The sequence below is a fragment of the Dermacentor albipictus genome, unplaced genomic scaffold (assembly GCF_038994185.2).
Source record: "Dermacentor albipictus isolate Rhodes 1998 colony unplaced genomic scaffold, USDA_Dalb.pri_finalv2 scaffold_33, whole genome shotgun sequence".
Taxonomy (NCBI): domain Eukaryota; kingdom Metazoa; phylum Arthropoda; class Arachnida; order Ixodida; family Ixodidae; genus Dermacentor; species Dermacentor albipictus.
In genome coordinates this window covers 1,709,110-1,720,988 of record NW_027225587.1, presented here as the reverse complement: position 1 = coordinate 1,720,988, position 11,879 = coordinate 1,709,110, and the positions used below count along the sequence as shown (strand labels likewise).

The 11,879-nt window shown below is 40.1% G+C and overlaps 1 long non-coding RNA gene across 1 annotated transcript; it reads right to left on the bottom strand.

The window, feature by feature from the left end:
* Positions 1-282: 282 nt before the first annotated feature.
* Positions 283-11,654, bottom strand: LOC139052778 (uncharacterized). The gene is made up of 3 exons (XR_011510055.1): positions 11,610-11,654; positions 8,283-8,487; positions 283-5,605 (listed from the first exon to the last, which is right to left on the bottom strand). It is a non-coding gene; the product is annotated as an uncharacterized lncRNA (long non-coding RNA).
* Positions 11,655-11,879: the final 225 nt, after the last annotated feature.

Here is an 11,879-nt window from a genome sequence, read left to right as displayed (position 1 = left end):
AAACCTGCACTTACCTTAAAATACTGCTGAGCTATGTTGCATATAATTACCTTTGATGTCACGGTGGCATGTCTGCTGTGAGAGGATAAGGATAAAATTTAAATACAGGCATTTTGTACCGCAGACCTCTGTCACCCTGGGCTCAAAAGCATGCTCCTAGATTGCCTGTAATAAACCATATTGTAAAACTGCTAGCAGTACTGTTATGCCACTTTTTTCAATTGTCAGAGTGAATGGTCCTCCGAAAAATCAAGAGTGCTGAACTGATGCAGACAAAAACCATTTTTCTAGGTGAACTGTTTATTTGTAACCAAACATCTCTGTAAATGTACAACCCTTTGTAGTTTGAGATCAGAAACTTCTTAAAAACTATCGCACAGTACAAACTTCCTGCAGCTTGACACCATAACAAAATTGAATACTGAAGATGTAGTCAGTGTGGCTCTCAAGTAAAACACATTTCCCAAAAGAAATAAATTTTAAAAAATAAATGCCTAAATAAATAAATGTACAAGCAGACTGACATGACTGTAAATAAGAACACTCAAAAAAGGTACTTGCTTTCTCTAGCCAGTGGTACTATAACCATGGCACAATTTGCTTGTGCCCACAGCACTCAACTGAGACCTGATATGCAGGGTGGTTATCTTTAAGTTTCATGGAACTTATTGAAGACTGACTGTTGCAGCTAACATAATTCTAGATACAGAGTGCCAAACATTACTTGCATGAGAAACAAGACACCATAGTCAGCTGATTAACAAAAACTCAGTTCCTAATAAAGTTTTTACAAATTGTGGCCGGTAATTTTACAAGGTGTATGCACTTAGAATGAATTTCCAGAATGACACTAGTAACGAGACACATGCCATCAAACTGGCTGTAGAAATGCACTGCTATACATCGAAGTACAAAAGTAACCGGAATGCCCTTGTATTTCTCTCACATTTATGGAAAAATATCGAAACTGGTGTCATCCTGGAAATTAATTTCAAGTGAATGTCTTGCAAACTCACTGGCTACAATTTGCAAACTGAAATATGTGCTGTGATGTTATAAGTGAATTAATAAATTTATGACAATCAGTTTAATGTTTCCATTTCTTGTGCTAGTAATGTCCACCTCTGAATAATCCAGCTCAAGAACAAGAATTATGCTACCTGGCAGACAACTTAAATATCTGTAAAACTGAAAAAGGATCACTGTACAATCCTTATTTGTTGGTTGAATGGTGTGTGCCAATTTCAGTAAACCTTACATACTTTTGAAACATGGCAATCACAATAAGTGATGCCTATGGGAGCAGTTTATTATGCCGCATTGCTGTTGCATGATCCAGTTGTGTTTTCTGCCATGATAACGTTGCTGCGCAGGTAATTCCATATCAAGCGACTTATTCATATTGACTGCTTCAGATTTTCATATGAAACAAAGACAGCTATTAGTGATGTGCTGGAATACAGCAAAGTTACTCCTTGTGCGAGTTCCATTTCAATTTTATTCGCTGCCACAAAAAATAACGAAAGAATTCAGAAGATATGGTTTTATGCAAACATGAGAGGCACATCATTGCCATTACTGGAGATGTTTTGTTGCATAATAAATTTAAGCCGACTTATACCTATTAATTTTACTCATGTATTTTAGATAGCAATAAACCATTTTTACAAAGTTATGTAAAATGCCGTTCTTACTGAACTCTGGAAATGGCACAGATGCACTTGCAGGTATGCAATTCCATGCCGAATCGACAAGCATTTTTTTCACACCGCACATAAATCTGAAACATTGCCATATGTTTACTAGAGTTCAAAGCTTGTTACCCACTTTTATTTATTTCTGCCAGATATTTTGTAGCATTTTAGGTGACAGTTTAGTTTTCCTGTTCAGCTGAGCTAGAGGCATCAAATGTCCTCTAGCTTTTCATTTTTTTTTCAAATGCTTCAAATGCTTTTTTTTTCAAATGCACATTGTATTGATCGAGGCCTTCAAAAGGTGTGCGTGAAAATATGGTGAAGTGATGCAACTGCCAAAATAGCCAATTTTTCAAATATTTGCATAGTACAATTGCTTTTGGCACCGGCAAAAATGAGTCAAATTGCAATCCGTTAGTTTTTTTTTCGCAAGAAAAAATTCACAGGACAGAAATTAAATACAGAATGGTAGCCCAAGTGACATAGTATAGCAGAAAAATATATGAAGCTCTGAAGGTTCAGCTGATCGCCTGTAAAAAAAAATTCTAATCTTTTGCAAGAAGCTTCATGTTCAAGGAAAAAACAGCCTTCGTAGTTGGCGAAAAAAATGTGACACATTATTGGATAGCTCTACATGTCTGCTATGCATGTGTGAAGTTAAAAAAGTCATTTTTAAAAGCGAGAAATTCCTTTTTGAAATTTTGTCAGCACTGACTTTTCTCTGATGTGCGCACAGCTTGCTGGCCGGGAATGCAGACGACAAAGCTGGCTTCGTATGCACAGATGACAGATAAGCGGTGTTAGGGTCTGCATTTTATTGCTAAGGGACACATGCTCTAATGCAACGAGGCTTGTGTTTGGTGTGGGCCAGGTAAACCATACAGCCATTGCACATAAAATATCAATACGAGGTCTGTTAGAAGAGTATCCGACCTTTGGCTGAAGAAAAAAAACTGGCATAACTGAAGTGTTGGAAACCTAATCACCCTCAAAGTAGTCTCCTTGGGAATCCAGCCACTTCTCCCAGCGGTGCTGCCGTTGTTAGAAGCATTCCGAGAAGGCTTCTTTCCAAATGGACTTTAGCTCAGCTGTCGTTGCAGCCATAATGTCTTCTTTTGTCTGAAATCATGCTTGTTTCAATGGCCCCTTGATTTTAGGAAACGGCCAGAAGTTGCAGGCCGCCATATCAGGAGAGCAAGGAGCCTGTCGAACTACAGGAGTCTGGTTTTTCGCCAAAAAAGTCTGAATCAAATGCGAGAAAAACATTGTCTTGAAGGATGTGCCAATTTCCTGTTGACAACTTCGGTATCTTGCTCCATACAGCATCACATAGGCCATGGAGGACATCCCTGTAGTAGTCTTTAGTGATTGTTTGACCCTGTGGTGTGTATCCGTGGTGTACCACACTGCGGGAGTCAAAGAAAGCAGTCAGCAACACTTTGACGTTGCTGCACACTTAGCAGTCTTTGGTTGGTGACGTGGAATGCTTCCACTGTAACGACTGGGATTTGGTTTCCAGGTCGTAAACATACACCCAAGACTTGTCACAAGTGATTATGGTGTTCATGAAGTTGGGGTCACTGTTTGTGGAATCCAGCATGTCTGCGAGACTTCAACACAAAGTTGCTTTTGCTCCACCATGAGCAGCTTGTGAACGAATTTTGGTGCAACTCTCTTCATGGCCAAATCTTCGGTGATAATGGAATGTGGATAAAATGTGCTGATGCCCACCTCTTCCGCAATTTCTTGGATAGTTACACGACGGTCCCGCATCACCACGGGGTTCACTTCGGCAATGACCTGGTCATTTCGGCATGTTGATGGCCGACTGGAGTGTGGCTCGCTCTCCACCGATGTGTGGCCGTACCACTTGTACCACTCCATAATCTGTGTGCTGCTCATAGCACAGTCACCGAAAGCACTCTGAATCTTCCAGATGGTTTCCACTTGGCTGTCGCCCAGTTTCTGTCAAAATTTGATGCAGTAGGACTGCTCCAGTCGCTCTGCCATTTTCCTTGCGATAAAAAACCGACGAGAGCACCGTACTACCTCATTCAAACGCTGCGTCCCAGCAATTCACGCTATTGGCAGGTGGGAAAAAATTCATGCATGAGCACAAAGGTTCAAGGGCGGCTGATGAAAACGCGCTTGTTTCATATTCATCAGGTGTTCGCAAAAAAAGGTCGAATACTTTTCTAACAGACCTCGTACGTAATAAATATGTGAGGGAATCCTGCAGTGCTAAAAGATATGTTTCATGCAGTTTAGAAAAAGAAATATCAGCTATTATGTAGACAGTAAATCTATAAAGAGCACTGATATTGTTCATACAAAGCATCCTAAAGGGCATGTCGCATTGCAATGCAACATAGAGGGAGCAGGACACTTTGTGCCCTGCTCCCTGAAGCCCAATGATGATGCAAGTAGAAAACACCTTCATAATTAAGACTGAAAACCTACATGAGTATGAACAAATTCTTGTGGTGTTGTTTGCTACCACTGTTTCAGAGCTGGAACATGCTCATCTATAAAAGTCATATGTGCCATGTTCAGTCTGATGTGGTCAGACACCATTGGCGACCACCTTTTGCGTTCAGTGTTAAAAAAATACGAGCTGAGACTGCAGCAGCAGCGCTTGACGTCACCTGCCTTCGTAATGATAAAAAAGGCAAGTCAGTTTGTTGAGTAGTTCTTGTGGCTAATATATTAACAACCTTTCCTTGCTAGATGACATGGCTTCATATATTTATGCTATATTTATGCTGTATGTGTGATCCACAAAGGAACATTATAAAAAATACCTTATCGCACTTAAAGAATAATCACTTTTTGTTTCATGTCACATGCATAGCAGACATGTACGGCTGTGTAATGATGGGTGACATACTTTTGTGCCAACCACCAAAGCTAATTTTTTACCTTCAACACGAAGCTTGCAAAAAATTTCAACGTTACAGTTTTTTTAGCTGATCAACTGAACCTCCAAGGCTTGAAATATTTTGCTGCTATCCCAAGTCAAGGAGTCTGATTTTATATTCATTTTGTGCCTTCTGTATTTCCCTACGTTAGAAGAAAATTCAAACTGCAAATTTTGGCAGTCACACCACTTCAGTCTCTTGACATGAACACCACCTGAATATCTGGATCATACAATTTCCCTTTCAGAAGAAACGTGTATCAGTGGCTTCTAGCTTAGCTGGGCAAGAACAATAAATTTTTGCCAAAATTCAAAAAAATTTTTGTGAAGGAAAATAAATGGGGAGCAAGAGTTCGGAGCTTCAACTATATCTGTGATGGCCAAAAAAACGCTGGTTGGTTGCCCTGGAATTACTTAAGAGTATGTATGAAAGCAAATTTTCTCAAAAATTTTCTCGTTGTACCTACTCAAAATCAAGCAAACTTGAAATGGTTTGCCATAATGGAACAGTTCTTGAGAAAATTGTTGGGTGGTTTGGCATGAAATGACTTAAGCTACTTAAAAAATATATTAATAAGGAAACACTATCCTTACTGGAACCATATCAAAAACTAACATAAAAATGTAGTGAACTATAACAAAGCACAGCACTTGTATTCTGGATTGAGCAATCCAATGTGGGCTTCTCAGGAGACTAGCATAATTAACATAAATAAAATTAACATAAAAATGTCAAGGCATAGGAAGGCACAACATTTGTATGCTCATTTGAGAAATCCAAATTGGGCCCTTCAGGAGACTAACATAAAACATAAAAATGTCGAGAGTTACAAAAGCACAACACTTGTGTTTTGGTTTGAGCTGTCCAACTTGGGCTCTTCAGAGGTGAAGGGGCAGGGGCAGTTGCTTCAGGGGCAGGGTCCCATGCGAGAAGCGAGGCCAGAGTTCTTTACATAGGGCATGTTGGTACCAGGAAATTTGCGACACGTGAAGCCTGCAAAAACAAGCCAGAATAAGTTTTAAAAAGCAACTTCCACATGCAAAAGAATGGCATGCAATATGCCCTTGTTACAATGAAATTGATTTATGTATTTGTGTTGCTTTATTCCAATTTTCCATGGGTACAGCTTTACAGCATGACCATTTAAATTTATTTAGTGTGGCACAGGACTCCACTAAGTGTCAAATGCAGGAAAGGGCAAAGAGGAACAAAACACTGTAGCAATATAACTTTATGAATATCTTCAATGTCAAAGATGTGAACTTTGCTTGCTGATAAACAAAATGGTGAAAAAAATTCATGTCGTTCATAAATAAACCTGAACTGACAACTAAAATTATTTCTTGTAAGTTTCATAATTAAAATGTGCAGCACTTCACTGTGCTTTTCCATGCTTCAAATACAATAGTGTCATGTCACTATAATTGAGTGTAGCTTCATTTGATGTTAGGTTTCCTGAGTTCACATGCAATCGGAACGTACTTCTCGCCTTACAATGACTTAGGACTTTCCACATTAAAGAAGACACTGCTTACAGCGAAGTATGTTTTCTTCCTCAACGACTGAATTACTGTTATAATGAGGATTCCGTGTAGTTGTGCGCCAAACTGCTTAGCATGACACATGCAGAATGTGAAAGATACGAAGAAATGCTGTCTTTTAAGAGCCATATGCCATAGGACTGACTTCTTTAACCCTTTTAGGGTTCACTGCCATACATCTGTCACTGTGATGGAACGTTCTGAAAAAATTTGCCTTTTCAGAACAAAGTGTTGCCTAGCGTCCCACTGGAGGTGCTGCAACCTTCTGAGACTTCTAGAAAATATTCTTATAGTGCTGTCGCTCCTTGGGTTTCTCCCAAACTGATTTTTCACTTAGCTCCTTGGTGTCTGTCATTGCACTAATTTGGGAGTGCTGCCACAAGTTTCCGTAAGTTTCATTACAGAAAAAATTATGCTGCTTTATCCTGCATAAAACAATAAAACATGTAAAACTGCAAATACTGAAATGGTATTGCCACTTTATTGTTATTTAAAAAAATTATTTACCAGTTTATTTTCTCGGAAAGTCGCCCTGAAGAACTTAAATCTGCAATAACAATATTAAGGATGCGCGAAAAGTGATTTTTGAGACTGAACCGAATAATGCCAGAAGCAAATCAAATATTGGATAGCTTCTGAATAATGAACAGCTGATATCACAATTAATGTAAGATGAGGTTCACATACTAGTATTCTTAAGGTTAGCAAGTTTCTGTCATTGTTATGTTATGAAGAGCTGTTTATTAAAGGCACAAATGGAGCAGCAAAAAGTTTCTTCACATGCACAGGACTCTTCAGTAAGCATGAATGATTGCTGTACAGCCTCTAAAGTACAGCTACTTTAGTAACGTAGCCTGGTCTGCTATTTTTACAAGTTCTTACGTTTTACGTCTATACTATGTTATTGGAGGTGAAAATTTACCGTACTTTGGCTCAAATCTCATGTTTTATTTGTGTTTCGAAATATTAGAATAATACTCACATTTACAAATAGTGACCATTCAAAGACTAAATTGAATAGGACACTATTCAAGTCGAAAGTTTTGAGTATGTGCACACTACAAAAGATATATAACTCCTAAATTAGAGGCATATTTCTCCCCAAAATGTGATCCTCAACGGGCTAAACAAGAGCGACAGAAAAGCCCATTCATCTTTTTGATAAATTTAAGCCCATAATCTACTTGGCAATGGTTCATAACCATGTTAACAGGTAGGTGAAGTAAGGAAGCAGGAAACAATTCTAACAATTTCAGAATGGGAGTAGTGGACATGTCCGATGGTCTGTAAGAAGCTTTATACATTAGGCCCCAAGAGCCTATTCTCCATTTATTGAAGTATATGAGGAAAAGCCACATAAATATTTTTTCTTATCTTAGAATACAAAGTGATACAGTGCATGTTAATAAATACGAGTCATAGGTTAGGAGCTTAGAATAAGTAAGCATCCACTAAACATAGTACTGTTGACTGTGAAGCTGGCAACTCGGTCCCTGTTGTTTCTTTGATTGAAACTACCAAAAGAAAATTGCCACAACACTCAGGTTCCCTCCGCTGAAAGGTTGCCGTCTCGGATCACATGGACCTGCTTCAAGATAGGAGCAACTTTGATTTGATGTGGTCTGTTAAAATTGGTGAAACTACTGTTTCACATCTCAGAACATGGAGAGCTGTTTTGTTTTGATTTCTGCAATTTGGTGAACGTGCTCCTGCTCGAGCTGAGCAGTAACCACACTTGAGCATAGCTTCTCCGCAATTCGTGTATTAACACTTTCAGGCTACTTAACCATGTCCTCCATGCCAACAGATTTGGAGCGTGCTTCACAGACTATTCCTTGCAATGACAGCCAAGTAGCACTGCTAATGCACAAATGCAGCTCATTTTATTTGGTGGAGATGCTAAAAACTTTCGGCAGTGAAGGCAGCTTTTAAATTTGGAAGCATTTGAGTATGGCGGCATTAGGCACTCAAGATCATATGAACAGTCATTCCAAATGGTAGGCTATTGTAGCACACAACTGCACACACAGGCTACATGAAAGTCGTTTGTTATGCCAATGGCAAGTTCATAAATTTAGAAAAGAACTGTGAATGTAAAAATGCAACCGGAAAGGGTATATGGTACTTGCCTATAACAGCACTGACCCTGATGGGGTCAAGAGCCTCTGTTGCCCCTTGGTGTTATTTCCAAAGCCCAAATGGCCCATGAGCTCCTCCTCTGTGAACACATGGTGAAGCAAGGCCCTTGCAAACTTTCCTGGTCCACCATGGCAGGCCATGGTAAGCTGGGCCAGGATAACCTTCTCAATGTGCACTCTTACAGCGTATGTGAACCTGCATGTTTAAGTAAATGTTAGCAAAACAGTTTTAAGCCTTTCAAGTACATTCACACAACAGCCCTACTGCAAATCAATTACAAAAGTACCTGTTGCAAATCTAAAATGCTAAACTTGACTTCTTACAAGCTTCTGATGCTGTCTGGATGCCCCATGTTTCAGAAAAACAATCCAGCACAAACAAGAAAAATAAACTAACGTATCCAAACATATAGTACTTGAAAAAGGGGAGCACCAGCGAAACACAAATGACACGCACACAAGGAAACGGCATTAGACATGGACGGACTTTGGGACGGACCAGCGTTCGTCCCTGTCTAACGCCTTTTCCATGTGTGCGCGTCCTTTGTTTTGCTGGTACCCCCCTTTTTCAAGTTCATCATGCACCAACTGGCCCAAGAGCTTGCGCTAATGCACATCTAGTACTATTTATTGTGATTACCATTCTTGGGATACTTCATATTTTCAGGTGTTTGTCTCGATTGTCCCATCCATTTGTGTGAATATGTAGCCATGGTCTAATGGGGAGATTGGGCTGCTATGTTGAGGGAAGAGTTCAAGATCAACCGTTGGAACAGCTTGGGTGACTGGGTATGTGACCCTGGGCATATGCCACTTTTCAATGGATTTCTTTCCCGCTATCTGGGGCAACTGCTGCTGCTTGTGTTGGCAAGCAGCATTAGGAGCTCGAAGTGGGACATGATTGTCGATCATTACTAAGATTACCACTACACATCACGTTCGCTTGCTGTGCTCCAGAAGTAATGCGAGATTCCACTCCACGGTATGAAATGTACATAAGCCACAAGGACAGTAAATTAAATTAATTAAATTAAACCTCAATTAAATTAATCTACTCGCAAAGCACAGGCTGCACAAGATCACGGAGTGAACTCAGAAGTTTGTGGACAGTCAGTTGATGTCCATGTCAAGGACCTCTAGGGAGACTCGGTCATTTCCTCGATGTGCATCATCGTGCCGTCACACATTGTATTACAATTCTGTCTCGTACCACTAATAGTCATCACGTATCACAGAATTCAAAATATAAATAGACACTTATATCTACTGTTTATTTAATCTTTACGGAAAATACTTTGAGCATGAGTTTTTGCAGAGATCATGAATTCTACCGCTTAAAGGAGCACTAAAGTAAAATTAAATTAATTACATTTTGGCGTTTTAAGTGCCAAAACGACAATCTGATGTTTAAGCTTGTTTCACATGCAAGCGATTCAGCGAATGGAGCGAACAACGACGCGGCGCTGCAAAGCTTATCGCAAAGTTTCGTTTCATATGCATTGCCGCCGCGCATTTTCCGCTGCTGCGAATAGCAATGTTGCTGGCATAAAACACAGGACTTTCAGCCAGTTTCGGTAGTTTGCGACTACCAACATAAACATAGCTTTGTCTCTGCCTCTCAAATTTTTATTTTATAAATACATATCCTGCGCTTAGCAGTTTAACAATTCGTTGAAAAGCTCTCTTGGCATGTTGCCTGTACCACGTGTACCAAGTAAATAAACATCATCCTATGCGCAGGCTTTCCAGCACTAATCCTCCGCTGGTCACGTGTCGAGGTGGGTCGTTCGGAAGCAGTGCTGCCGCTCTGCCGCTGCGATGAAATTCCAACTTGCCCGAACCTTGCCGCTCCCACCGTTGAAACTGATTTCTGCGGCGCGGCGGCAGGATTTGCAAGCATTTTCGCTTGCATGTGAAGCAGGCTTTAAGCACGCCATAGTGGGGAACTCTGGATTAATTTTTACCAAATCAGGCTGCAAGGTACATGGGCAGTTTTGTATTTCACCTCCATCAAAATGCGGTTGTTTGATCATGTGACCTCGTGCTTAGCGGCGCTGTGCCAACACCCCTAAGCAACTATGGCAAGAAAGCACTAAAGAGAAAAATTATTTTAGATGTATCTGTAAATGACCTTCCTACAATTCAAGAGATTCACTCGTACCATGACAAGAGGGTGAGTAAATTGTAAAAGCAGCAAGAGGAAAAATTGGTGACAGTGCTGCCTTGAAGTTACCACACCCGCTTGCTGTGACGTCATGGATTTTGATGTCTGTTCAGGTGCAGCAATTTTTTTTTACAAATAAAGATGTTCTTCATTGTATTCCAAAAACTTAAAATAAGAACCGTCAGGAACTTTTACTGAAACAATACAACCCAAGTTTGTAAAAAATACTTGAAATCCACGATGTGACAATGAGATGTCAGCACGAAGATTTTGGGGCGATACTCAGAAAATTGAACGCTGAGCTTTATTTTCTCTAATAATCAAGCAATTACCAAGAAATTTACAGAAGTAGATATTTAAAACGATGCTTTATTTTAAATTCATTTAAGGTGTCATTAGTGTCCCCTTAATACAAAACAAGGAATGCACTTAGCTGCGTAATAGGTTAACATGCATCACTTGTTCTCATTAAGGTAGGATTATCAGTATAGCAATGGGCATGCACTGGCTACTCCAGAGGGGAGCCCTGCCACTTCCCCTCAACCTCCCAATTTCCATTTTTTTTTTATGAGCAGTGATGCAATTTCTGTATCCTAACGAGGCATAATGCCAAGGAGATTCATGCCATGCTGGCTACAGTATGTGGTGACCGGCACTTCACACCGTCCAGCTCGGCATCAATCTTTCTGGAATTTGGCCCTTGAAATGCAGAAAGCTTTGATCACTGCTCGTTCTTCAGCCAACTTTCTCAAAGGGTGCTGCTGCTCTGGTTTGATACCTCTAGCAGTGCACTGCTGCATGACATAGGTAAAACTAGGAAGATGTGCACTCACGTAGACCACTAATGTCCACACTGTTTCTGAACACCCCTCCCATATCAGGCATATACCCTGAAGAAGGCACATTCTATCTTTAATATGTTCACAAGTGACATTGAAATTCACTCCCAGTCCCGGTGCAGTTGCAGTCTTTCAGCTGAGTGCTTAAAAGCACCATGTCTCCTAATGAAGGCACTCTGCACCAATTGATCACTGGAGCAAATGCCTTGCAGTTGCATCAGCAATGTTGTTTTTTCTGCTTCCTGCAATACATTTTCACGGCATCACTGTATTTGATCATGGTGACGTTACAGAATGGATGGCCAAAGAATTCACCTTTAGCATTCCAGCTTGGGTGTCTCTCAGCTCATTTTGAATCTGAAAAAAGATGTCAGTATTAAAATGTGAAGCCACAATGCAGCAAAATCAACAATCAAAAGAGCTACATGGACCATTAGGCTGACATAAATAGACGGATACAAATGACTAGTCATTGAATACACTAAAGTGTGGCCGCTCTTGCCAATGGCAGTGTGAGCTTGTCAAATAATTTATTTCACATTCCTCTATTATTTTAAAAATTATTTCCATGCATCTACTGAACTG